Source organism: Gossypium raimondii, chromosome 9, assembly GCF_025698545.1.
Source record: "Gossypium raimondii isolate GPD5lz chromosome 9, ASM2569854v1, whole genome shotgun sequence".
NCBI lineage: Eukaryota > Viridiplantae > Streptophyta > Magnoliopsida > Malvales > Malvaceae > Gossypium > Gossypium raimondii.
Genome location: NC_068573.1, coordinates 9,850,568 through 9,875,718, shown reverse-complemented (window position 1 = coordinate 9,875,718; position 25,151 = coordinate 9,850,568). Strand labels below are relative to the sequence as shown.

Genomic DNA, 25,151 nt, shown 5'->3' with positions numbered 1-25,151 from the left:
CATTATGAGTTGATTTTGAAAACAAAATTTGAAAGAAATACCTCGGCATGACCCGAGGCTCAACTCACCTCAGATTATGAGTTGATTTTTTGAAAACGAAAATTTAAAAGAAATACCTCGGCATGACCCGAGGCTCAACTCACCTCTGTATTATGAGTTGATTTTTTGAAAAAAGTAGAAATTAAAAAAAATACCTCAGCGTGACCCGAGGCTCAACTCACCTCTGTATTATGAGTTGATTTTTTTTGAAAAAAGCAGAAATTTAAAAAAAAATACCTCAGCGTGACCCGAGGCTCAACTCACCTCTCGCAATATGAGTTGATTTTTCAAAAACATAAATTTAAAAGAAATACCTCGGCATGGTCCTAGGCTCAACTCACCTCTCAGATTATGAGTTGATTTTTGAAAAAGAAATTTAAAAGAAATACCTCGGCATGACCCGAGGCTCAACTCACCTCAGATTATGAGTTGATTTTGAAAACGAAAATTTAAAAGAAATACCTCGGATGACCCGAGGCTCAACTCACCTCAGATTATGAGTTGATTTTTGAAAAAATGAAAATAAAAAATACCTCAACAGTGACCCGAGGCTCAACTCACCTCTCAGATATGAGTTGATTTTTTGAAAAAGCGAAATTTAAAAAATACCTCAACAGGACCCGAGGCTCAACTCACCTCTGATTATGAGTTGATTTTTGAAAAAGCGAAATTTAAAATACCTCAACAGTGACCCGAGGCTCAACTCACATCTCAGATATGAGTTGATTTTTGAAAAAAAGAAATTTAAAATACCTCAACAGGACCCGAGGCTCAACTCACCTCTGATTATGAGTTGATTTTGAAAAAGCGAAATTAAAAAATACCTCAACAGGACCCGAGGCTCAACTCACCTCAGATTATGAGTTGATTTTTGAAAAAAGCAATTTTTTTTAAATATTTCTTGAAAGAACAGGTTTCAAAAAACATCGTGAAACTAAAAGCCTTCTTCCTCATTGATTCATGCATGCCTTTCTCCTAGTATTCCTTGCTCTACTGGTATACCTGTATATGTCATGTATGATGTTATTACGATATGCACATGTTTGTCCTAAATGCTTTTGTGTCTACATAATCATGCAATGCACCGTAGGCTGTTTGTCACGTGCCCCACTTTTGATTTTTGTGAGGGTCCGCATTCATTGCCTCCATTCACGACTTTCTCTCAAGTTTTGTACTCATCTTCAAGGTTTGCAAGTAATCCACATTTCTTCGTATATCACTCTCTTACCCCCTGCTGAACATTGTTCCTTCTTTGGGGCCCTTGTATTTATCAAATTCTCATCCAGGTAATGCTCAACATTCCTTTTGTTTAGAGTATGTCATCTTACTATTTATCATTTAAATGAATAAATCATGAGATGCATAAAAAGGCAAAGTAGGCATGAAAGAAATATCTCACATTCATTTCATTTTTTTTCAAAAGCAACAAACAAAAAATTGACAAGGAAAGTTTAACAAATAAATTGTCATAAAGAAAAGAAAGCGAGTTCAATGGCCAGAAATGCTCTAGATATCCAATGCATGAACTTTCCACGTTTCTTCATCCTGGATCTTTTCGAGCACGGCTTCTTGTGTAGAAGATTTTGAGCTTCTGAGAATGCTTCAAATATTGTAACCCCGCCATTCGACTCCCCGTTCAAGCCAATTGGCTTCTTCAAGCCCGAGCCCACTTCATTAGGACGCCTTTTCGGGTTTTCATCCTAATCTTTTTGTTTATCAAGACGCCTTTTCGGTTTTCATCTTGATTTTTTCTCTTTTTTTGTTTTTGTTTTGTCTGTTTTTTTCTGTTTTTTTTTTTTTTTTCTATTTTTTTGTTTGTTTTTTTTAAGCATAATATTTCTTCACAGCATCTGAGTTCACTGGATTAGGTAATTCTTTCCCGTCCATCTCAGTGAGAATCAGAGCCCCTCTTGAGAATGCCTTTTTTACAACGTATGGCCCTTCCCAATTTGGTGACCATTTTCCTCGAAAGTCCTTTTGTATCGGGAGGATCTTTCTTAAAACAAGCTCCCCTTCACGAAATTCTCTTGGCCGCATCTTTTTATCATGAGTCGTGATCATTCTTTTCTGATACATCTGTCCATGACAAATTGCCTTCAAGCATTTCCCTTCAATAAGGTTTAGCTGATCATATCGAGCTTGAACCCACTCTGATTCTTCTAATCTTGTCTCCATTAAGACGCGTAGGGATGGGATCTCTACTTCGATAGGCAGAACGGCTTCCATCCCGTAGACCAGAGAAAAAGGAGTTGCCCCCGTAGACGTCCGTACCGAGGTGCGATATGCGTACAAGGCGAATGGTAGCTTTTCGTGCCAGTCTTTATATGTCTCAGTCATCTTCCCAATAATCCTCTTAATGTTCTTATTAGCGGCTTCTACTGCTCCGTTCATCTTTGGGCGATAGGGCGAAGAATTATGATGTTTTATCTGAAATTGCTCACACACTTCTTTCATCATCTTGTTGTTCAAATTTAAAGCATTATCTGAAATGATTCTTTCAGGCAGACCATATCGACATATGATCTCATTTTTTAAGAACCTACAGACTGCAGCCTTCGTCACATTAGCAAACGAAGTGGCTTCTACCCATTTTGTGAAGTAGTCTATAACCACAAAGATGAATCGATGTCCATTGGAAGCTTTCGGGGAAATCGGCCCTATAACATCCATGCCCCACATAGAAAAGGGCCACGGAGAAGTCATGACATGAAGGGGCGACGGAGCTGCATGAATTTTATCGCCATAAATTCGACATTTGTGGCACTTTCGTGCGTAACCAATGCAATCCCTTTCCATCGTCAGCCAATAATAACCAAGTCTCATAATCTGCCTGGCCATGGTGAAACCACTGGCATGCGTTCCACAAATTCCTTCATGAACCTCCTCAAGTATCTTTCTAGCTTCAACAGCGTCCACGCACCTCAGGAGCACTTGATCTTTTCCTCTTTTGTATAGAATATCCCCGTCAAGAACAAACCCAATCGCCATTCTTCTGATTGTTCTTTTGTCATTCTCATTTACTTGCTCAGGGTACGCTTGATTCTTGATGTACTCTAGGATATCATGGAACCATGGTCGTCCATCTGACTCTTCCTCAATGCTAAAACAGTGTGCTGGGGTCTCATATATGCTCATTTGGATAGGCATTATTTCATTTTCTTTGTTTGCTTTGAACATCGAAGCCAAGGTGGCTAGGGCATCAGCCAATTGATTCTCTTCCCGTGGAAAGTAGTTAAAAGTCACTTCATAGAATTACTTGATTAGCTCTGCGACGAGATCGCGATATTTGACTAATTTTGAATCTCTTACTTCCCAATCTCCACGAACTTGGTAAATGACTAGTGCTGAGTCCCCGTGTACCTCTAAGATTTTGATTTTCCTCTTGATAGCTGCACGAAGTCCTATGATGCAAGCTTCATATTCCGCTATATTATTTGTACAGAAGAAATTCAATCTGGCAGTAAGTGGGTAATGGTCCCCTTCAGGTGATACTAAGACTGCTCCTATCCCATGCCCCAATGCATTTGATGTACCATCAAAGCTCGTCTTCCATGACTTTCCTTTTGATGACTCGCCCTCTTTTTCTGAAATGCACATCAAATCTTCATCTGGGAACTCAAATCTCAAAGGCTCGTATTCCTCCATTGCATGACTTGCCAAGAAGTCAGCTATTGCGCTTCCTTTTATCGACTTTTGGCTCACATATACAATGTCATACTCAGTCAATAGGATCTGCCATCGGGCCATTCTCCCTGAGAGTGCAGGTGACTCCATCATGTACTTTATTGGGTCCAGTTTTGAAATTAACCATGTCGTGTGATACAACATGTATTGTCTGAGCCTTCGAACCGTCCAAATCAATGCACAACAAAACTTCTCAATTGAAGGGTATTTTGCCTCATATTCTGTGAACTTCTTGCTGAGGTAGTAAATTGCCTTTTCTCTTCTCCCTGACTCATCATGTTGCCCCAGTACGCAACCCATTGAGTTCTCAAACACGGTCAGGTACAATATTAAGGGTTTTCTAAGGGTCGGCGGTACTAGCACAGGAGGATTAGATAGATACTGTTTTATCTTGTCGAAGGCCACTTGGCACTCCTCGTTCCATTCTCCCGGATTACGTTTTCGAAGGAGTCGAAAAATTGGGTCACACTGATTGGTAAGTTGAGCAATGAATCGAGCAATGTAATTCAACCTTCCTAAAAAACCTCTGACTTCCTTTTGTGTACGCGAGGGAGGCAGTTCTTGTATAGCTTTTATCTTATCTGGGTCAACCTCGATACCTCTTTCACTAACAATGAAACCTAGCAGTTTTCCTGAGGTAGCCCCAAATGTACATTTGGCAAGTTAAGCTTCAACTGAACTTTCTTAATCTTTCAAACACTTCCTAAGACTCCCAACATGCTCTCTTTCTTCCCGAGATTTGGCAATCATATCATCGACATAAACTTCTATTTCTTTGTGCATCATATCATGGAATAATGTCACCATGGCTCTCTGATATGTTGCCCCAGCATTCTTTAATCCGAACGGCATTACCTTGTAGCAGAAGGTTCCCCACATTGTTATGAATGTAGTTTTCTCCATGTCTTCGGGAGCCATCTTTATCTGATTATATCCTGAGAAACCATCCATGAAAGAAAACAGAGAATGCTTTGCCGTATTATCCACCAAAGTGTCGATGTGCGGTAAAGGAAAGTTATCCTTAGGGCTTGCTTGATTTAGATCACGATAATCTACGCACATTCGCACCTTGCCATCATTCTTCGGCACTGGGACTATATTAGCTACCCATTCTGGATACTTTGAGACTTGTAGGAAGCCAGCGTCAAATTGTTTCTTGACTTCCTCTTTTATCTTTAACAGCATTTCGGGTCTCATCCTTCTTAATTTCTGCTGAACGGGCTTGCATTCTGGTTTCAGTGGGAGCTTGTGGACCACAATATCCGTGTTCAATCCTGGCATATCCTGATAAGACCAGGCAAACACATCCTTGTATTCATGGAGCAAGGCGATCAAATCTTGCCTTGTGTTTTCTGAAATGGAAGTCCCAATCTTCACTTCTTGTTTCTCTTCTTCGTTCCCCAAGTTAACTACCTCAACAGATTCTTGATGGGGTAGGATTTGTTTCTCTTCTTGTTCCACCATTCTCGATGAAGTCGAGAGGCGAGACACAATCTTCAACATTTTCGCGACGAATTCTCCTAAACAAACAACCTTCTCAAAATTGATTTCAGGATTCATAACGGGATTATTCATGCCATTGATATCTGAGCACCTGAAAGGTGAATGGAAAAAGGCTATAGTAGAGTATTGAGGTATTGTAATCAAAACACAATGATATGAGATGATATGAGATATATGCCTAGAAAAGGATATGAATGAGAATGAGTAGTCGCAGTTAATGAAAAGAATATGACAATATAAAACAAAATGCATCTTCATTAATGTTCATTGAAATGATAAAGAGCAAACAGAAGCTCTTACAAAAGGAATCCTACTGTTTAAGGACACACAAAATGAAGGGTTAACATTGAGCATTACTCTGAAGGGGACTTAAAAACTACAAGGAGGTCCTCAGCAGTCCAGTTGTTCAAAACATATCCTGGAGGACAAGGGCGTATCATTGAAGCATTCTTAATTTCATCATTCTCATTGTCAATAGCATTTAGGCTGATATTCTGAAGACCCTTTTCAATCAATAATGTGACTTGCGAGTTGTTCTGCCCTGAGTACATCACTCCTGCTGATGTAAATGTTCTTAACAAAGGAGGATACACTAACGGCTCCCACCCCAATTCCTGGCTTGAAGCCCTTGCGATTCTTCTCTCTCGATCTTTCTGCAATTGTTTTCTTCTTTGATGTATATCTGGTTTAAACCCCAAACCGTATCGGCCCTTGTGGTGCGTTGGTTTCAAAGCTCTAACCATCCCTTGTTGATATTTTCCCAAACCTTTCCTCGCTCGAGCTCCTTTTCCCACATCGACTTTAATTCCCATCCCTAGATTCCTTGACGGTTTGGGAATAGGGATCTTATTCCTTTCAAAGAACAAATGTAGCATTGATAAATTCCAAGGAGCGAAAAGAACATTCTACCGCATCCTCGCTTATTTCGATGTAGGGTGCATCAGTAGAGATAGATGCGATGATGTCTTCCTCACCACCAACAGTAATCAAACGGCTATCCATGATGAACTTTACTTTTTGATGGAGAGATGAAGGAACTGCCCCAGCAGAATGGATCCAAGGTCTTCCTAAGAGGCAATTGTATGAAGGCGTGATGTCCATGACCTGAAACTCGATATCATATACACATGGCCCCACTTTTAAAGGAATTTCGATCTTTCCCATGACTTCTCGCCGTGTCCCATCAAATGCCCTTACTGTAGAATAACAAGGCCTCAGATAAGACATATCAACCTAAGATCCTAGAAAGCGTGGCCAAAGGCATAACATTGAGTGCAGATCCATTGTCGATGAGCACATTTGGTAATATGTAACCTTTGCAATTGGTTGTGATGTGCAATGCTTTTACGGAGCCCCTACCATTTGGCGGTATTTCGTCATCACTAAAAGAGATGAAATTATCTGCATTTATATTATTTGCCCACCTATCAAGCTTTTCCACGGATACATTGTTCGCCACATAAGCTTGATTTAACACTTTTAACAAGGCATTTCGATGTGGCTCCGAGTTCAACAATAGAGACAATACCGAGATTCGGGCCGGCTGCTTGTTTAATTGTTCTACGACGCTATATTCACTGTGACTTAATAAACTTTAAGAACTCATGTGCTTCCTTCTCATTCACAGCCTTTTTAACTTCCTGCTCAAGTTGTGTTTCAACATCATCCTCAACCTCATACATTGGTGCTTTTCCTTTTTGGCTCGGACCAGCAACCTTCTTCTTTGGCTCAACCGTCTCGGGAGAATAACATCTTCCGCTACGAGTAAAATGCCCTACTCCGCTAACACCTTCACTCACAACCTTGGACTTTTCACCCTCAGGTACAATAATATTGACATCATAATTCCAAGGCACTGCCTTGTTGTCCTTATAAGGGAAAGGAGCAGGTACTTCAATTATCAAACTTGGTTTAACTTCTCGACTAACTTCTTCCTTCTTTACCTCGTAATAAATCACCAAGGGTCTATCGACACTATAAGGGAAAGCCATCAATTGATCATCAGAGGCACATATTTCTCCCTCATCGGCCCCTTCCACACTATCAAAGACTTTGACCTCCTTGTTATCTATCATGTCCGGAAGTAATTTTCTAAATTCCCTGCAAGATTGGATGTCATGCCCTTCAATGCCATGAAAATCACAGAAAATCTGGTCTTTTGTATTTTCTTCTTTAAGGATCTTACTAGACGGACATAGCATGCCATTTTCAATCATCATCTCCCATACCTTCTTCAAAGGTGTTCTTACTTTATTAACATCACATTTGGCTTGCCAACTGTCTTCATCTATCACCGCATTTACATTCCCGCCAGTATAGTTAGGAAGAGGATTTTCCGTCACATTGCTAACACCATCAAATCGTAAAATGCCAGCATCGATGAGACCTTGAACCCTCTTTTTAAAGGCCACACAGTTTTCTGTAGAGTGTCCCTGATTCCCAGCGTGATACACACAACTAGCATTAGGATCATACCACCTCGGGTAAGGGGGCTTCAGGGGTGCCATGTAATGTGGGGATATCAATTGCTTCTCCAACAGTTTTAGGTATAATTCTCCGTATGGCACAGGAATTGGGGTGAATTGAGGTTTTTCAGGAATGGGTCTTGCTGGTCTTTGATCATTTTTAGGTTGACTTTGTGTAGGCATGGTGTTTGGTGGGAACAAGGTGAATGGTCTTTGGTTATTCATAGCATAAACGGGGTAAGACGGAGGTGCTTGATGGTAAGGACCTTGAGGAGGAAAGTATAAGTTTGAAGGTGGGCGATAATGAGGTCGTGATTGGACGGGGTACGAATTGGGGGCACAGTGACTCTCGATTCCAACCATATGAGCCTCTGCCTCCTTTTTCTTTGCGGGTACTACCCTCTTCGAACTCTCGGGGCCTTCCATTCTCCCACTCTTGACGGCGTTTTCAATAAGCTCCCTGGATATTACAATATCCGCGAAGTCCTTTGTGGCACTTCCTACCAATTTATCATAAAACGGCGCTTTGAGAGTATTAATGAAGAGGACCGTTATCTCTGTCTTAGTTAACGGAGGCTCCACCTGAGCCGAGATATCCCTCCATCTTTGTGCATACTGCCGAAAAGTCTCTGTCGGCTTCTTTTCCATCATTTGTAAGGTTAGTCGATCAGGCACCATATCCGATACATGCCTATATTTCTCACAGAATGCTGAAGCCAAATCCTTCCATGATCAGATTCTCTCTCTACTGAGTTGATTATACCATCGAAGGGCTGAGCCAACCAAACTATCTTGAAAGTAATGCACCAACAATTTATCATCGTTTACATAACCAGTCATCTTTCGGCAAAACATGATCAAATGCGCCTTTGGACATCTTGCTCCGTCATACTTCTCGAAATCAGGTGCCTTAAATTTTGGGGGTAAGACCAAATCAGGTACCAAACTGAGCTCTTTGGCACTCAAAGTAGAAAACTTCAAATACTTTCTCGCCTTGATCCTCTCTTCCAGGATCCTGTACTTATCCTGAGCGTTATTGTAATCAATTCTCAGCCTTACTACTTTTACAGGATCATCTAGGTTTGGAACAATTGGATCTGAAGGATTAGCCCCAGGGTTCGATACAAACATTCCCTGTCCTAAATGAGCAGATGGAGTAGGATGTTGTTCCTGACTTGTAGGTTCTCTTTGGGGGTATCCTCTTTGCATTGTATGGACATGAGGTGGAGTAAATCCCGGGGGATAAAGTGGATCTTGATTAGCTCTTGACTGAGGCGGTTCTACGATATCGGGGCTCTGCATAGGTCCCTTTCCTTTGACCAAGGCCGTCATCATTTCCATCATTTTGGTCATTTGATCTCTTTGCTCGAGCGATTCCTCTCGAGATCTCACCATCAAATCTCTTGCCTCTTGCTGCGACTTGGCCAGTTGCTCCTGCAATTCTCTTTGGGTTCTTTCCATCCTTTCCATCCTTTCATTGAGTTCGATATCCATAGTTCTAGCTCTTAAGCGCGTCCTATAGGAGTGACATGATTCCAGACTTGTAGTGTGGTAACTGTGGATTAGATGGTTTTAACCTTAGCGAATGATTAGGGAGATATGAGCATGTAATGAATGAATGAATAATTAATGAATGTTAATCATGCGTAAATATGCAAAAATAGGTGTTGATTCCAAAATGGCCCCATACTTGGGCGTTTCATTTATCAAAAGAGTCCATTACAAAAAGTTTTGCCATATTAGTTTTACAGTTACACAAACTTCTTAGCCACGTCGCCTTACTTCTTTACACGTTCCAGGAACTCCGATATGCTTGATCTTTGGCTTGGAGGGTATTGGCAACTGAGAACTTCCGCTTCATCTGACAATTGTACTACATGCGCAAATTAGCCGCCCTACTTAATTTCATTGATTAAACTGCCGAGATACATATCCTTTTCTTGGAGGGCTCTCTCATAGGCGCGAATGTCTCTGTCATGCTGACCATTCTTGTCTTCTAAAGCCCTCAAGAGGTCATCCAAATATTGTTGATGAGCTTGCAGTGTACTCTCTAAACTTCAAATTTTTCCTTTTAGCTCTTGATGCTCAGACTGACTAGCTGTTAGTTCTGCAGTCACAGCTTCGTGTTCAACACTCTTCTTCCTCAACTCTATCATAGCACGTGCAGCTCTTTCCTCTTCTTTCTTCACTTTGGCTTTCCAGAATTCCATCCCACCTTTGATATTGCTTAGTTCCTCCTTCCATTCTGCTGATGCTTTGCCCAATCCACTATTTCTTATAGTGCCTCTTAATTTCTTGTTTTCCAAATGAAGGTCCCTTAAATCCTTTCTCGTAACTTCAACATCTTTTTAGACTTTTTCGGTTCTGGATTTTTCAATTTTGACATCAATCTTCAACTGGTAGTTCTCCTCCTGGAGAGAACTAATATCTCGCAATAGTTTGGCTTTTTCACGTTCAAATTCATGTCTTGCAATTTCTAGCTCGGATGGAATTTTCTCTAAGAACGGATTCTGGCAAGCTTCATCAATCGATGGGGTTACTTGACTCTTCACTCGTCGTTGCCTCCATAGGTCATAGTCTACAGTGATAGTATCAGCATAGAGAGCTAATTCCATTAGGTAGATTTGCCTCCAAGAATTCGCAGTATCTCGAACCTTTTTCATGTAACCCTCACCCATAAGGGCAAACTCCGATTGTGCCAATCCATTGGTAACTGGTACAAACCGTCATGGTTTAATTGTCTTTGAACCAAAAATGGAGCATATCTAACTCCTCCCCATAATCCTAGTAAAGGCATCCATCTTGGTTTCCACACTTGTATAATAAGACGGAGGGACGAATCCAAGGTGCTCTCCAAGTTATATCTTCTACACGGAGGTTCAAAAACGAGACCCAAAGTTGTTCAAAGGACATCCTTCGCCAATCTTTTTCAAGGTGTGCTTCCAACGGGCGAATGTCTTTGAAAACATGTGGAAAGGCGTCGCTCCACCTTCCAAAATGGCTAAAGATCCAAACATTCAAGAATCGAGCGCATCCAATAAAACGCCCTTCCCTTTTCTCCTACAAGCATTTAGAGATCTAAAAGTCTCACCAAGATGGTTGGGACCGGGTTGACTCTTTGCTTCAACTTTTCAAGAAATCCACAACCGCAACTTCAATATGCCCAAGAACCTTCGGAAGACGACCAATCAGTAAATGGCCAAGGCAAACAAATCTACTCTTTTCAAAACATCTGGATGATTCTGAACTAACTCCCGAAGAGAAAACCACGGAACACAACTGACTTCATTCTTCTTCTTTATCTGTTTTTCAGCCCATGTATCAGTCATCCCCGTCAACTTCATTAGCTTTTTCTTGAAGGTCATTGCTTTAGGCTCCTTCACATATATCTTGTTGAGTTGCACATTATCGATGCGAAGCAAAGCGGCATACTCTTCTATGGTCGGAGTCATATCTTCCTGATTGAAAGTGAAACATTGATAGGCTAGGTCCTAGAATCGAACCATGCTTGGATTAACTGCTCGTTCACATCAATTGCCATCAAGTGAGCTATATCCCCATACTTCTCAGTGAAAATGCCTTTGGTATCTGAGTCCCACTGTTTCCAAATCCTAGTCAAGTCTTTGAGATCATTCTAATGAGCATTCAAAGTCACATGCTCAGGAAGATCAGAGATGTATCCTTCTTTTAAACTATCCCCTTTCGCTTTCTGAGTCCTCAAAGACCAATCTCGAACTACGGCATTTTTCTCAGTTACTTGTGTAATTGACTCCTCCATCAGAAACCCGTTTTTGGCAACCAATCTTTAACCAACACCTTCCTAATGAGATGTCTACGATGCATGATGAAAAATAAAATAAAAAACAAATAACCCTGGTCAGAGATCACAACAGATATAAAAAGAAGAAAGAAGAAAAATAAAGACTATGGAAAATTTAACGAATTAAGCTATTCAATCATGCAATTTGGTGGAAAAGACCCACATTTTTTCTTTTTTCTTGCCCCAATATGCTTTACAAGAAACCTACCCCACATACCATCAGACAATCTATCCGGCCCAATTTATTAAACAGACTTAATTCATTAAATAAGTGTAAATGCAAAAGAAATAAAAGGTAAGAGGCGTTTCTCCCGTGTACTTATTTTGGTGACTATTCGATAGACGGAGGTTCGGCATGGCTCTACTCGGGTGGCTCATAAGGTTCACTATATGTAGTTTCGGTTCTAGAAAGGTACTCGAATTGTCCATACTGTCACCTACTAAGGCTAGTACGAGCCTCGGTTATCGCCTCGTCAGGCTCATGAGCTCAATTCGAGGATTACATTTACTTATGCCTGTATGGAGGGACGAGTTAACTCACAAAGCATAAGTCATATGTAACCCTAAGTATTTCACTAGCTTTGTCATGGAGGGGACGAGTTAACTCACGAAGGCGTGGCGTTTACTTCCACTTAAACAGACGGAGCCGGGTAGAGAGCTCAAGTTATGCAAGAATGTAGGTGCACGGTGTGTGGGAGAAACTCACAAACCTTTTATTTTTATTTTACTAAAAAACAAACTAAAACCACAAAACTTAAAGTTTAAAAAAACACGAAAGTAAAACAAAGTTAGAAAATATTAATTTCAAAACCGGATGCGGATGTATGATTTTTTTGAAAAAAGAAGAAGATAAAATTCAAGGATCACGATTAAAATTAATTTGAACAAGAATTTTGAAAATTTGATAACGCTGCTTAACGTCGACTCGACTCTCAAAGTCCTCAATGAGTCGCCAAATGTAGCGACCTAAAAATTTGGTGTGGGCACTAATTGAAGTGATTATTGAAAATTTGAAAACGGAGTTTCGATTTTATTTGAAAAAAAGGAGTCGCCATCGATCTTTTTCTAGGTGTGATCGGACACCTTCAAAACTCTCTTTTTATAAGAAAAAATTTAATTTTAAACTTTTCTAAAAAAGAGGCAATTTTAGGTCTACGTTGAAATCCAGAGAAAATTAGGGTTCGGGAGTCGGTTACGCGCGAGGAAGGTATTAGCACCCTCGGACGCCCAAAATTGGTATCTCGTTAAACGTGTGTTATCTTCATTTTCAAAATACGAGTTCAATTTAATATTAGCCGTGATCCGATTAAAGCACTAGAATTTTAAAGCACAACAACTTTTTTTTTTTTTTGAAAACACAAAATTTTATTTAAATACAAGCATTTTAGAAACACGAAACTCTTTTAAAAACGAAAATTTTGAAACACGAGATTTTTAGGAAACACGAATTTTCTTTTGAAACACAAAAATTTTAAAACACAAATTTTTTTGAAAACATAATATTTTTGATAAAATACTTAAACACGAGGATTTTCTTTTGAAACACGAAAATTTATGAAACACGGTCAATTTTTTTGAAAACACGAAAATTTTTGAAAGACGAAATTTTTTTGAAAACACGGAAATTTATGAAACACGGAATTTTTTTGAAGACAAGAAAACTTTCGAAATACGGGACTTTTGAAAACAAGAAAATTTTTTTTTTTGAAAACACGACAATTTTTGAAACATTGGAATTTTGAAAATACGAAGATTTTTGAAATGCGAAATTTTTTTTAAACACGGAAACATGAAAATTTGTCGAACATGGGATTTTTTTTGAAAACACGATAACATCAAAAAATATTCGCAAAAGTTTTTTTTTTTGAAACACGAGAAATTATTTTTTGAAAACACGAAAACACGAACATTTTTTAAACAAGAGAATTTTTGAAAACACGGAAATTTTTTTTTTGAAAAGAAACACGAATATATATTTTTGAAACACGGGAAATTTTATTATTATTATTTTGAAACACGAGAAATTTTGAAGACGTAAAAATTTGTGAAACACGATTTTTTTAAAAATACCGTATTTAATACTTAATCGATGATATTCACCCGACATGGCGATGAAATCGTCAATTAGTGTCAAACCGATTCAATTTAATATTTAATCGGATTCTAATAAAACACGAGAATTTTTATTAAAATACGAGGAATTTTGAATATTCTCGATTTTTAGAAGGGCGTCCCGTATTTAACGCGAGCCATTGATATTCACCCAACATAGCGATGAAATCAACGGCTTCGTGCTAAACCGGTTCGTTGCCTTATGCGTTAAAATAATTTTTTTATTTTTTTATTTTATACATGCAAATAAAATGAATATAATAATATTTTAAAAAAATTTAAAATGTTAGTTTAATTAAAATGGAGCAATATTTAAACAAATAGACTAAATTAAAATGGATTTAAGGAAATTACCAAAAGCCCAAAGTTGTGGGCCCTTTTCCTTTTTTCTTTTTTTTCTTCCTTTTTTTTCTTTTTTTTTGGGCCTGCTGGACGTTGGGCCTGGGCCTGCTGGAAGTCTGCTGGGCCGAATCTGCTGCTGCTGGATTGGGCTGCGTTGGAGCTACTGGGCTGGGCGGTACTGGGCCTGCTGCTGCTGCTGGGCTGGCCTGCTAGGTGCTGTTGGGCCTGGACTGGAGTAAACCAGCTGCTGGGCCTGCTGGCTTAGTGCTGGCCTGTTGGCTGGCCTGCTAAAGATGGTCTGCTTTCATCATTTTTTCTGCTGTTTTTTTTTTGGACAGACCTGGGTGTTTTGCTGTTGGATCCTGCTGTTTGGAGAGGGCTGTTGGAGCGCGGGTCGGGTCAGGATGGCTCCGAGGGTCAGGTGGTCGGGTCGGGTTAACCCGACTGACTTTTAAATTTTTTTCTTTTTTCTTTTTCTTTTTCTTTCTCTTTTTCTTTTTCTTTTTCTTCTCCCTTTTTCTTCTTCTTTTTTCTTTCTTTTTTCTTCTTCTTCGGGCAGCACCTTAACCCCACGTGCGCCTTTGAGGGCGTTTCCTCCACCTGGTACGACGGCCGGTGGTGGCACGGTGGTGATGAAGGGATGACTGGGCTTTCTTTTTGGACCTTTCTTTTGCTTTTTTCTTGTTTTTGCTGCTGCGTTTTTGTTTTGCTTCTCTTTTGTTTCACTTTCTCTTGGCTTCTAGGTGGTGGTACGGTGGCTGCGGTGGAGGGTAGTGGCACGACGGTGGCGAGGGCTGTTGGGCTGTTATTGTTTGGATTTTTTGAATTTTCTCTGTACTTTTCTCCTTTCTTTTTCGATTCCCTTTCTTCTCTTCCATTTTCTTCTTTTTAATCTCTTCATTTTTGTCCTTTTCTTCTTGTCTTCAGGTGGCAGAGGAGGGCATCATGGCCTAGGTCATCTGCTGAAGTAGCTGGAGGTGAGGGGAAGCACGCTCGGCTGCTGATTGGGGGGGTCTGACATGCCCAGAAGGACCAAAATGTAGAAGACGCAAAATATTTGGGGTAAAAATGTAATTTTAGGAAAATATGGGGCCAAAATGTAATTTTCAAAAAGTTTAGGGGTCAAAGTGTAATTTTGAGAAAGTTTGGGGCCAAAATGTAATTTTAGCAAAGTTTGGGGTCAAAATATAAATTTTTATTTTTTGTATTTTTTATTTTATTATGACTATTTTATTAATATTTAAAGCAAACATTAAAAATGGGCTAAAACAATTCTAAAATTAAATCCTAATGGGCCCGATCATTGGGCCCATACGAGACCGACCTGGCCCAAACTTCAACCCGGGCAAAATTCAGTGATTACAAACACTCTTAACTATCAAATCGTCACACGAAACTCATTACTTCTTACAATTTAAAACACGTTTTTGGTGTGATATCTACAATTTTACTTATTAGGTGGATCATATAGATATTGCTTTAGATTTGAGCATTTTAAATTGATTTCTTTTTCATTTCACACATCAATTATTTGAACTTGATTTGGAATTTATTATTTTTAAAATTAAATGTATATTAAATTAAAACATATTGTGATAGATTTATCTATATTTTATTAAAGATATATAATATTTAAAAATAAAAAGAAATGTAATTATGTAGCTAAATTAAATCACATTTAAAAGTTGATGATAAAGAGAGCAGTTGGTGAATCTATTATAACAAATAACAAGTGGGTAAACTATTTAAATGACATGACATTAGATTTCCTTGATTTAAAAGATTAATATCTTAGATATTAGCAACTAATATATATTAATTTATCCTGTATAAGATATATAAATATTTCAATTCAGGATACATAAAATATATAATATATTTATTCTTTTACATTTCAAATATCATATAATATAAAATATTTTTAATATAATCTATTACATATTTTTATTTAATAAAGTCGGTTATGAGGGATTCTAAATCATGGTGATAGAAGAGGAAAAAGAAAATGAGGCTGATTGGCGCATGAAAAATGAGAGAGAAAAAAAAAAGCAAGAAAGACTCAGTTTTCGGGTTTTAAGTGTGCATTAATGGTTTTAGGGGTCATTGCGAACTTAAGTCTTTTGAAATTTCTGTTTCTTTGCATGAAATTTTCAATTTGATTCATTTTAGTCCTTATTTACATATTTAGTATGTTCATGATTCAATCCTAATGTGATATATTAATATGTTCAATTTAGTCTCTAGATTCGTTTTTGTTAGGTTTAATTTTGGATTTATCCTTGATTTAAGTGTTTTTTTTACTTATTTATGTGATTTCGTATATTTTTTACGCTCATATTATTTTTTAATTTTATAATTTTAAGTCTTTTTATCTTTTAATTTTATATATTTATAAAAAATCAACGCTAAATTAGCAAAAAGTATAAACAAGTCGCTTCATTACTCAATTAATGAGAGTAAACTAAAAATTAAGTGCATCCTTGTACCAATAGAGAAATGAAATTTGGAACATTTGAGATTATTGTTTAATATTAGATTAAAATAAATATGGGTTGGAGTGGAGGTTGGAATTGTGGTACTTAGGTATGGGTTGTATCGGTTAATATATATCATTTCAATCTTAAACGGGTACAAAGTAGTATATGTTTTAGTTTGATTAAAATTTTGGCATGTTTCAACTATTTCGATGTATTTGAATTGTATAGGTTAATATATATCATTTCAATCTTAAATGAGTACAAAGTAGTATATGTTTTAGTTTGATTAAAATTTTGGCATGTTTCAACTATTTCGATGTATTTGAATTGTTTTAGTTAATAACAACTTATATTTGTTCATATCGTTACAAAATTTTGATATTTTAAATTAATTTTTAAATTAAATTTTATTTAACTCTTAATGTATTTAAATTTTATAATTACATTTAAATTCAATAATTATTGAAATTGATGAAAGATTTTAAAATTTATGTTTATAAATAAATATATTTATAGTTATTTAATTAAGGTATATTTATAAGTATATAAAAATATATATAATTTCTTAAAAATTAAAAGTTAAACTATAAATATATACTAATACTAAAATAAAAACGACAAGTCAATCATATTGGCTACCTTGATTGAAATTCCATCTTTCACATGCAATTGGTCCTCCTTAAACCTTAGTGAGATCAAACCTTATCAAAATCAGAATGTGAGTAAACCAAATAAATTTTATTTCTATAGAAATTATGTAACACCCCTAACCCGTATCCGATGCCGGAATAGGGTTACGGAGTATTACCAAACTTAGAGTTACATCAATCAACTATTTCATGTATATTTCTCATTCAATTCAAAAACCATTCATAGACAATCATATGGTCCCTAACACGAGCCCTCGAGGCCCCAAATAGACATTAAAAGTGGTTCGGAAGTAAAACAAGTGCTCAAGAAATTTTTAGAAAAACATTAAATTATTTCAAAGTGTAAGGGACATACGCCCGTGTCTCAGCCCGTGTGGGCATTCGAAATGGGTCTCAGGCCTAGTGGGCATTCAGAATGGGGACACACGACTGTGTCTCAGCCCGTGTCCAACCCCATGTAACTCATTGGCTTGGGTCACACGGCCAACCACATGCCCACATGCTAGACCATGTACCTTTCGAAATGGCCTCACACGCCCGTGTGCCAGGCCGTGTGCTAGGTTGTGTGAAAATTAGAGTTATACTGACTTGAGCCACATGGCGAAGCCACACGCTCGTGTGCTAGGCCGTGTGAAGCTACTGGCTTGATTTCTAAGAAGTATCAGGGGAGACACGGCCGTGTCACCTGACACACGGCTGAGCTAATGCTCGTGTCTCTACCCGTGTAGATAAAATAGTCCATTTTCCAAGCCATATTCGTCACCCACCTTGGTACCAACCTATACACATCAATTTGTACATAACCATGACATAAATAGACACTCAAAACCAACCAATATCAAGTTTATAACATGTACTATCCGCACAAACAACATGATACCCATGATCACATTCATTTGACCACTTTTAAACATACCAAATACATTTCTAAAGTCTACCTAAATGGTCAATTACATATATGAGACATTGTGCCTAAAACTTAGCATGCCCACACATTTAGTGCCAACACTCAATTTCACAAGCAATGCATTCATATAGCAACTATACACCACATATCATAAGGCCATTTATACATATATACATATCAAAATATATTACCACCTTACAAGCCAATTCAAATGGCCAAAATACAACAAGAAATATAGCACACATTAGCCAAAATACCAATACATACTTTTTAACCAAAATACATAAAGTCCAAAATACCAAAAAGAGTGTTTGATAGTGTGAAGCAATCTCCGACGACTTCCAAACCGAGTGAACTTCCTAAGCACTATAAAACACGGAAAAATAAACAGAGTAAGAAATTAAGCCTAGTAAGTTCGTAAAACATAGAATAAAACTTACTGTATAACCAGAAATTTAGGTGAATAACTCAAAGCATAACTCAATTCAATTTGGCGAAAGCCTATGAAATAACCATTCACCAAGTTAGCCATGTATACACATAAAAATCGAGCATCATGTATGAATTCAAAAATTACTAAAATTCCATGTACATGTAACATCTCTACCGCATATCCATATATCATATATATATAAACCATCTCCATGTAAACACCTGTACTAGTTTGTATCGAACTTATATAATCTCGTAATAACACTATGCCCGTTGAACCACTTAGAATCTCGTTAGATACGCAGGTAGTACACACCAGGTGTAATAAACTCTAATCTGTCACTTCCTGTACATGTAGGCTTATACGAGCAATAAACGGTAAGCTCCTCCGAGCTGAATATAGATAAGCTCCTACGAACTACAAATCGGTAAGCTCATACGAGCTGTGGTGAGTTCGCAACACATGCAGGACCTCAACCAAAACGGAAAGCTCAATCTTAAGTTCCTTATGTCGATCATATTGGCTACCTTGATTGAAATTCCATCATTCACATGCAATTGGTCCTCCTTAAACCTTAGTGAGATCAAACCTTATCAAAATCAGAATGTGAGTAAACCAAATAAATTTTATTTCTACAGAAATTATGTAACACCCCTAACCCATATCCGACGCCGGAATAGGGTTACGGAGTATTACCAGACTTACAGTTCAATCAATCAACCATTTCATGTATATTTCTCATTCAATTCAAAAACCATTCATAAACAATCATATGGTCCCTAACACGAGCCCTCGAGGCCCCAAATAGACATTAAAAGTGGTTCAAAACTAAAACGAGTGCTCAAGAAAGTTTTAGAAAAACATTAAATTATTTCAAAGTGTAAGGGACATACGCCCGTGTCTCAGGCCGTGTGGGCATTCGGAATGGGGACACACGACTGTGTCTCAGCCCGTGTCCAACCCCATGTAACTCATTGACTTGGGTCACACGGCCAACCACATGCCCACATGCTAGGTTGTGTACCTTTTGTAATGGCCTCACACGCCCGTGTGCCAGGCCATGTGCTAGGTCGTGTGAAAATTAGAGGTATACTGACTTGAGCCACATGGCGAAGCCACACACTCATGTTCTAGGCCGTGTGAAGATACTGGCTTGATTTCTAAGAAGTATCAGGGGAGACACGGCCGTGTCACCTGACACACGGTTTCAAGTCAGGCCTTAATGCGCTTTAAGTGTTGCTTAACGGTTTGCTTCATTTTTTTTTCTAAGCAAAAGAAGAAAAATTGATTAATATCCAAATAAGTAATAAATAATAAAATAAAGTAATAAATAAAGTAAAGAAAAATAATAATAAAAATTGGGTTGCATCCCAACAAGCGCTTGTTTAACGTCGTTAGCTCGACACCGTTATTGGTTCTATGGTGGTTCCAAATGGATTTCCTCAACCGTGTGGGCTTGAAAATTCTCATAAAATGGCTTCAACCGCTGGCCATTGACTACGAACTGCTTTCCAGATTTTTCACTCTCTATTTCAACCGCTCCATGTGTGAACACTTTAGTAACAATGAAAGGTCATTGCCATCGTGATCGAAGCTTACCTGGGAATAACTTTAACACGGAGTTATAAAGTAAAACTTTTTGTCCTACTGAAAAATTCTTTTGAGCAATTCTCTTATCGTGAAACAACTTTGTCTTATCTTTATCAATGTGAGCATTCTCGTAGGCATCATTACGAATTTCTTCTAACTCTTGGATGTCTAATTTCCTTGCCTTTCCTGCAAGTTCTAACTCCATGTTACACTGTTGAATGGCCCAATAGGCTTTATGTTCCAATTCGACTGGAAGGTGGCAGGCTTTACCAAAAACAAGTCGATACGGGGTCATACCAATCGGTCCCTTATACGCAGTCCTATAGGCCCAAAGTGCATCATTTAGCCGAATGCTCCAATCTTTTCGGTTAGGACGAACTATTTTCTCCAAAATAGTCTTGATTTCCCTGTTTGAGACCTCGGCTTAACCGTTCGTTTGGGGATGGTAAGCCGTAGCTATACGGTGGTGGACTCCATATTTTGCCAACAGTGCCTCCATGACCTTATTAAAAAAGTGGGTGCCACGATCACTGATTAGGGCTCGAGGTGTGCCAAACCCGAAAAGATAGTTTGTTTTAAAAACTCCATAGCAGCTTTTGGCATTATCATTATGAGTAGGCTTTGCTTCTATCCACTTAGAAACATAGTCTCGCAAGAATTATGTATACATTGCTAAATGAAGAAATAAATGGGCCCATGAAATCGATACCCCATACATCAAAGATTTCGCATACATGAATCGGGGAAAGGGGCATTTGATTTCGTTTAGTGATGTTACCTGTATGTTGGCACCTATCGCAAGACTTACAGAAGTTATATGCGTCTCGAAAAATTGTGGGCCAGTATAGCCCACATTCTAACACCTTATGAGCGGTCTGCTTAGGTCCAAAGTGACCTCCGCAAGCTTCAGCATGGAAAAAATTAAGGATAGAAGTTACCTCAGTTTCTGGAACACATCTTCGTATTATCTGGTCTGAACAGTGTTTCCACAAGTATGGGTCATCCCAAATGTAATATCGAGCATTGCGTCTAAGCTTGTCCCTCGCGGAACGTGCTAACTCAGTGGGTAATAATCCTGTGGCTAGAAAGTTTACTATATCTGCATACCATGGGAGACGTACCTCGGTCGAGAATAGGCTCTCATCAGGGAATTCTTCCTTAATTGGGATGTCGTCAAAAGGTACTTTTATTTTGCTTAAGTGGTCTTTTGTCTCGAATCTTAATGTCAAATTCTTGGAGTAGCAAAATCCACATAATGAGCCTCGGTTTTGCTTCTTTCTTTGCGATCAAATACCTGAGAGCTGCATGATCAGAAAAAATAATCACTTTAGTTCCCAATAAATAAGGTCGAAATTTATCTAAAGCAAATACAACGGCTAAGAGTTCTTTTTCCGTAGTGTTGTAGTTGCTCTGCGCAGCATCTAGGGTTTTCGAGGCATAACATATGACATGTGGTTCTTTGTCTATCCTTTGCCCCAACACGGCTCCTACATCAAGGCCATTGGCCGCATATAATTTCAAATGGGTATTTCCAATCTGGTGGTTGTACTATAGGAGCGGAGACTAACTTTTGCTTGAGTGTATCAAATGCCTCCTTACATTTTAGGCCAAACTCAAATTTCTTATTCTTCTGCAACAACTCACACAGTGGTTCAGCTACCCTCGAGAAGTTTTTTATGAAGCGCCTGTAAAACCTTGCATGACCAAGAAAAGAACGAATTTCCCTCACGGTGGAGAGATAAGGCAAAGAATTTATAATATCAATTTTGGCCTTATCGACCTCAATTCCTTTAGATGAAACAACATGACCTAGAATTAAACCCTTGTCTACCATAAAATGACACTTTTCATAATTCAAGACAAGATTAAATCCTATGCACCTACTTAAAATTATCGTTAGGTTTTTAAGGCATTCATCAAAACAATTCCCATATACAAGAAAATCATCCATAAAACTTCGATAATTTTTCCACATATTCGTAAAATATACTCATCATACATCTTTGGAAGGTGGTCGGCACATTGCAAAGACCGAATGGCATCCTTCTATATGCAAATGTCTTGAATGGGCATGTAAAAGTGGTCTTTTCTTGGTCCTCCAAGTCGATTGGAATTTGAAAGAAACCCGAGTATCCATCAAGACAACAAAATGAGTTTTTCCTATAATCTTTCAAGCATTTGATCTATAAAAGAAAGAGGAAATGATCTTTTCTAGTGTATGAATTCAACTTCCCGTAATCAATGCAAACGCGCCACCCATTTTGTACTCGGGTAGGTACCAAGTCACCTTCAAGATCTTTTTTTTCACACGCCTGCTTTTCTTGGGCACGACCGAACCGGACTTACCCACCTACTGTCAGAAATAGGGTAAATTACGTCAGCATCTAAAAGCTTGATTATTTCCTTTTTTACTACCTCCATCATATTCAGATTTAGCTGTCTTTGTGCCTCTCGCCTCGGCTTCGTGTCTTCCTCCAAGTAGATCCTGTGTGTGCACGTCAAAGGGCTTATCCCTTTTAAGTCTGCAATGGTCCCGCTAATCGCCTCCTTATGACTTTTTAGTATATGAACCAAACTTTCCTCTTCATTTGTGGAGAGTCTATTGGAGATTATGACTGGTAGGGTATTACCCTTCCCCAAAAATGCATATTTCAGATGCTCAGGAAGTGGTTTCAACTCCAACTCTGGTGCCTGTATAACAGAAGGTAACATTTTAGTATTTAGAGATAATAACTCTTTAACAAATTCAATTTCATTAAGTTCAGAATTATCTCCATAAATTGACTCAAAATTCTCTTCCACCAAAGAGTCAATTATGTCGATACGATTTACGCTAAAGATTTCGCTTGGATGACTAATGGCATCGTAGACATTAAACTTTACGATCTCCCTATCAAACTCCATTGTGAGAGTTCCACTTCGAACATCAATTTTAATACTAGTTGTACTAAGGAACGGTCGACCCAGCAGGAGATCTGAAGATCCAGGAGTGCTATCCTCCTCCATTTTGATCACATAAAAATCTGCAGGGAAAATAAGCTCGTTAACTTTTACCGTAACATCCTCAAGGACTCCTTCGGATGCACAATGCACTGTCCGCCAATTGAATTATAACACTGCTTTTGTCAAAAACTCGCGTTAAGTGATTCATAAACAGAATATGGCATTACATTTATAGAAGCCCCTAGATCACACATAGTCTTTTTAATTCCCAGATGGCCTATTTTGCATGGTATTGCAAACATGCCCCTATCCTTGCATTTTGCCGGCATTTTCTGCTGTAACATTGCGGATACATTCTCACCAACATTCACCCTTTCATTACCTGTTAATTTTTGCTTGTTGGTGCAAAGCTCTTTAAGAAATTTAGCATACCGCGGTATTTGCTTAATGGCATCCAACAACGGAATATTGATCTCGACATTCCTAAATGTTTCGAGAATTTCCTTGTCCTCTTTACCTCTTCGACACTGGTTGAATCGTTGTGGAAATGGATGTTGAATTTTAGGCAATGGAGGCTTCGGTCGGACCTGTTCGTCTTTTTCAGTTTTTTCTTGGGTAAGATTCCTGTCAGTAATCGATTCCAGTATTTTTCCGCTTCGTAACGTCACTGCATTTGCATTTTGCCTAGGGTTTGGTTCTGTTCGTGATGGTAACTTCCCTTGAAAGGTTAATTTCTCGATCGATGTGGTCAACTCTCTGATAGACTTCTCGATTTTCTGTTGGAAATCCTTTGTCTCTTTTTGGAAATTAAGAGTTTGCTGTTGAAAATCGAGAACATTAGCTGCTAACTTATTGACCATGGTTTCTAGAAAATTACCTGAACCTCGCGGCTATTGCGGAAACCGATTTTGGTATGGCTGGTTATTTCGTAGATTGGCCCCATAACTTAAGTTAGGATGGTCCATCCACCCTGGGTTGTAGGTATTAGCGTAGGGGTTGTACTGCCTTTGTGGTGGCCCAGGGAAATTTCCAACAGCATCTAGATAGGCCGTGGTATCATCATACAAACTGGGACATGCATCAGTTGTGTGATCAGGTGTAGCACATATTTCGCATAATCGAGCTGTCTTCGCTTTTTCTGCAATAAGAGAATTCATCATATTAGTAAGTCTATCAACTTTATCCTCTAAGGTTGAATTACTTAGCTGATGAACCCTTCTAGGGGTTCAAGATTGGCTCGAATCGTTGAGAATTTGCGACCATCGTGGAGATCAAGTCTCTCGCTTGTTGGGGAGTCATGTTGACCAATGCTCCTCCACTAGCGGCGTCTACCATATTCATCTCCATGGGCTTCAAACCTTCGTAAAAGTATTGGAAGAGAGATTGCTCATATACCATGTTGTGGGCGCTTGCACACAACTTCTTAAATCGCTCCCAATAATCGTAAAGGGACTCGTGTTCTTTTGCCTTATTCCAACGATCTCTTCTTAGCTCACCGCCGAGACGCTGGAAAAACCTGCTTCGTAAACAAACGAGATAGATCACCCAAGTTGTAATAGATCCAGGGGTAAATAAAATAACCATTCCTTAGCGGAATCGCTAGGAGAAAGGGAAAGCACGCATTTAATCTGATCCTCGCCACCCCCCGAGGTTTCATGCTAAGACAAACCATATGAAATTCTTTCAGATGCTTGTGGGGATTTTCATTTTGTAACCCACCAAAAGTTGGCAATAACTGGATTAAACCTGACTTCAATTCAAAATCAGTATCCATAGTAAGATACACGATGCATAATGGCGGTTGTTCTGTTGGAGCTTCGGCCAGTTGCCGAATTGTTTGAGCCATTGGTTCGTGTGCTAAATTTGGGTTTTCGTTAACCCTAGCGTTAAGTACTTCTTCTGGTGAGTCGACTTCTACTTTTTCGCTTTCAAGTGTTCGAGTAGGATTTTCGTTAACCCTAGACTCGCCTTCGTCGACTTCAATTTCGGCAAGGATTACTTTGAGTTCCAACCACCACCGATGCTTTTTAACTTTGTCTCCTTGCGATTGGCTCTAGCAGTCTTCTTAATTTCAATCGAACGCAAAAGTACCGGAGCAGATCCGGTCATAAGAAACAAAAACAAGATTAGTATCGTTGCGGTCCGAAGCGGCGCCAAAATTCGATGCGGTCGTTGAAAGCACCAAA

General features: G+C 38.6%; 1 long non-coding RNA gene and 1 pseudogene across 1 annotated transcript; one reads left to right on the top strand and one right to left on the bottom strand.

Annotated features, from left to right (window-relative positions):
- Positions 1 to 1,863: 1,863 nt before the first annotated feature.
- LOC128032548 (uncharacterized) lies at positions 1,864 to 9,185 on the bottom strand (annotated as a pseudogene).
- A 5,460-nt stretch (positions 9,186 to 14,645) lies between these two features.
- On the top strand, positions 14,646 to 15,172 carry LOC128032396 (uncharacterized). The gene is made up of 2 exons (XR_008188490.1): positions 14,646 to 14,799; positions 14,893 to 15,172. It is a non-coding gene; the product is annotated as an uncharacterized LOC128032396 (long non-coding RNA).
- Positions 15,173 to 25,151: the final 9,979 nt, after the last annotated feature.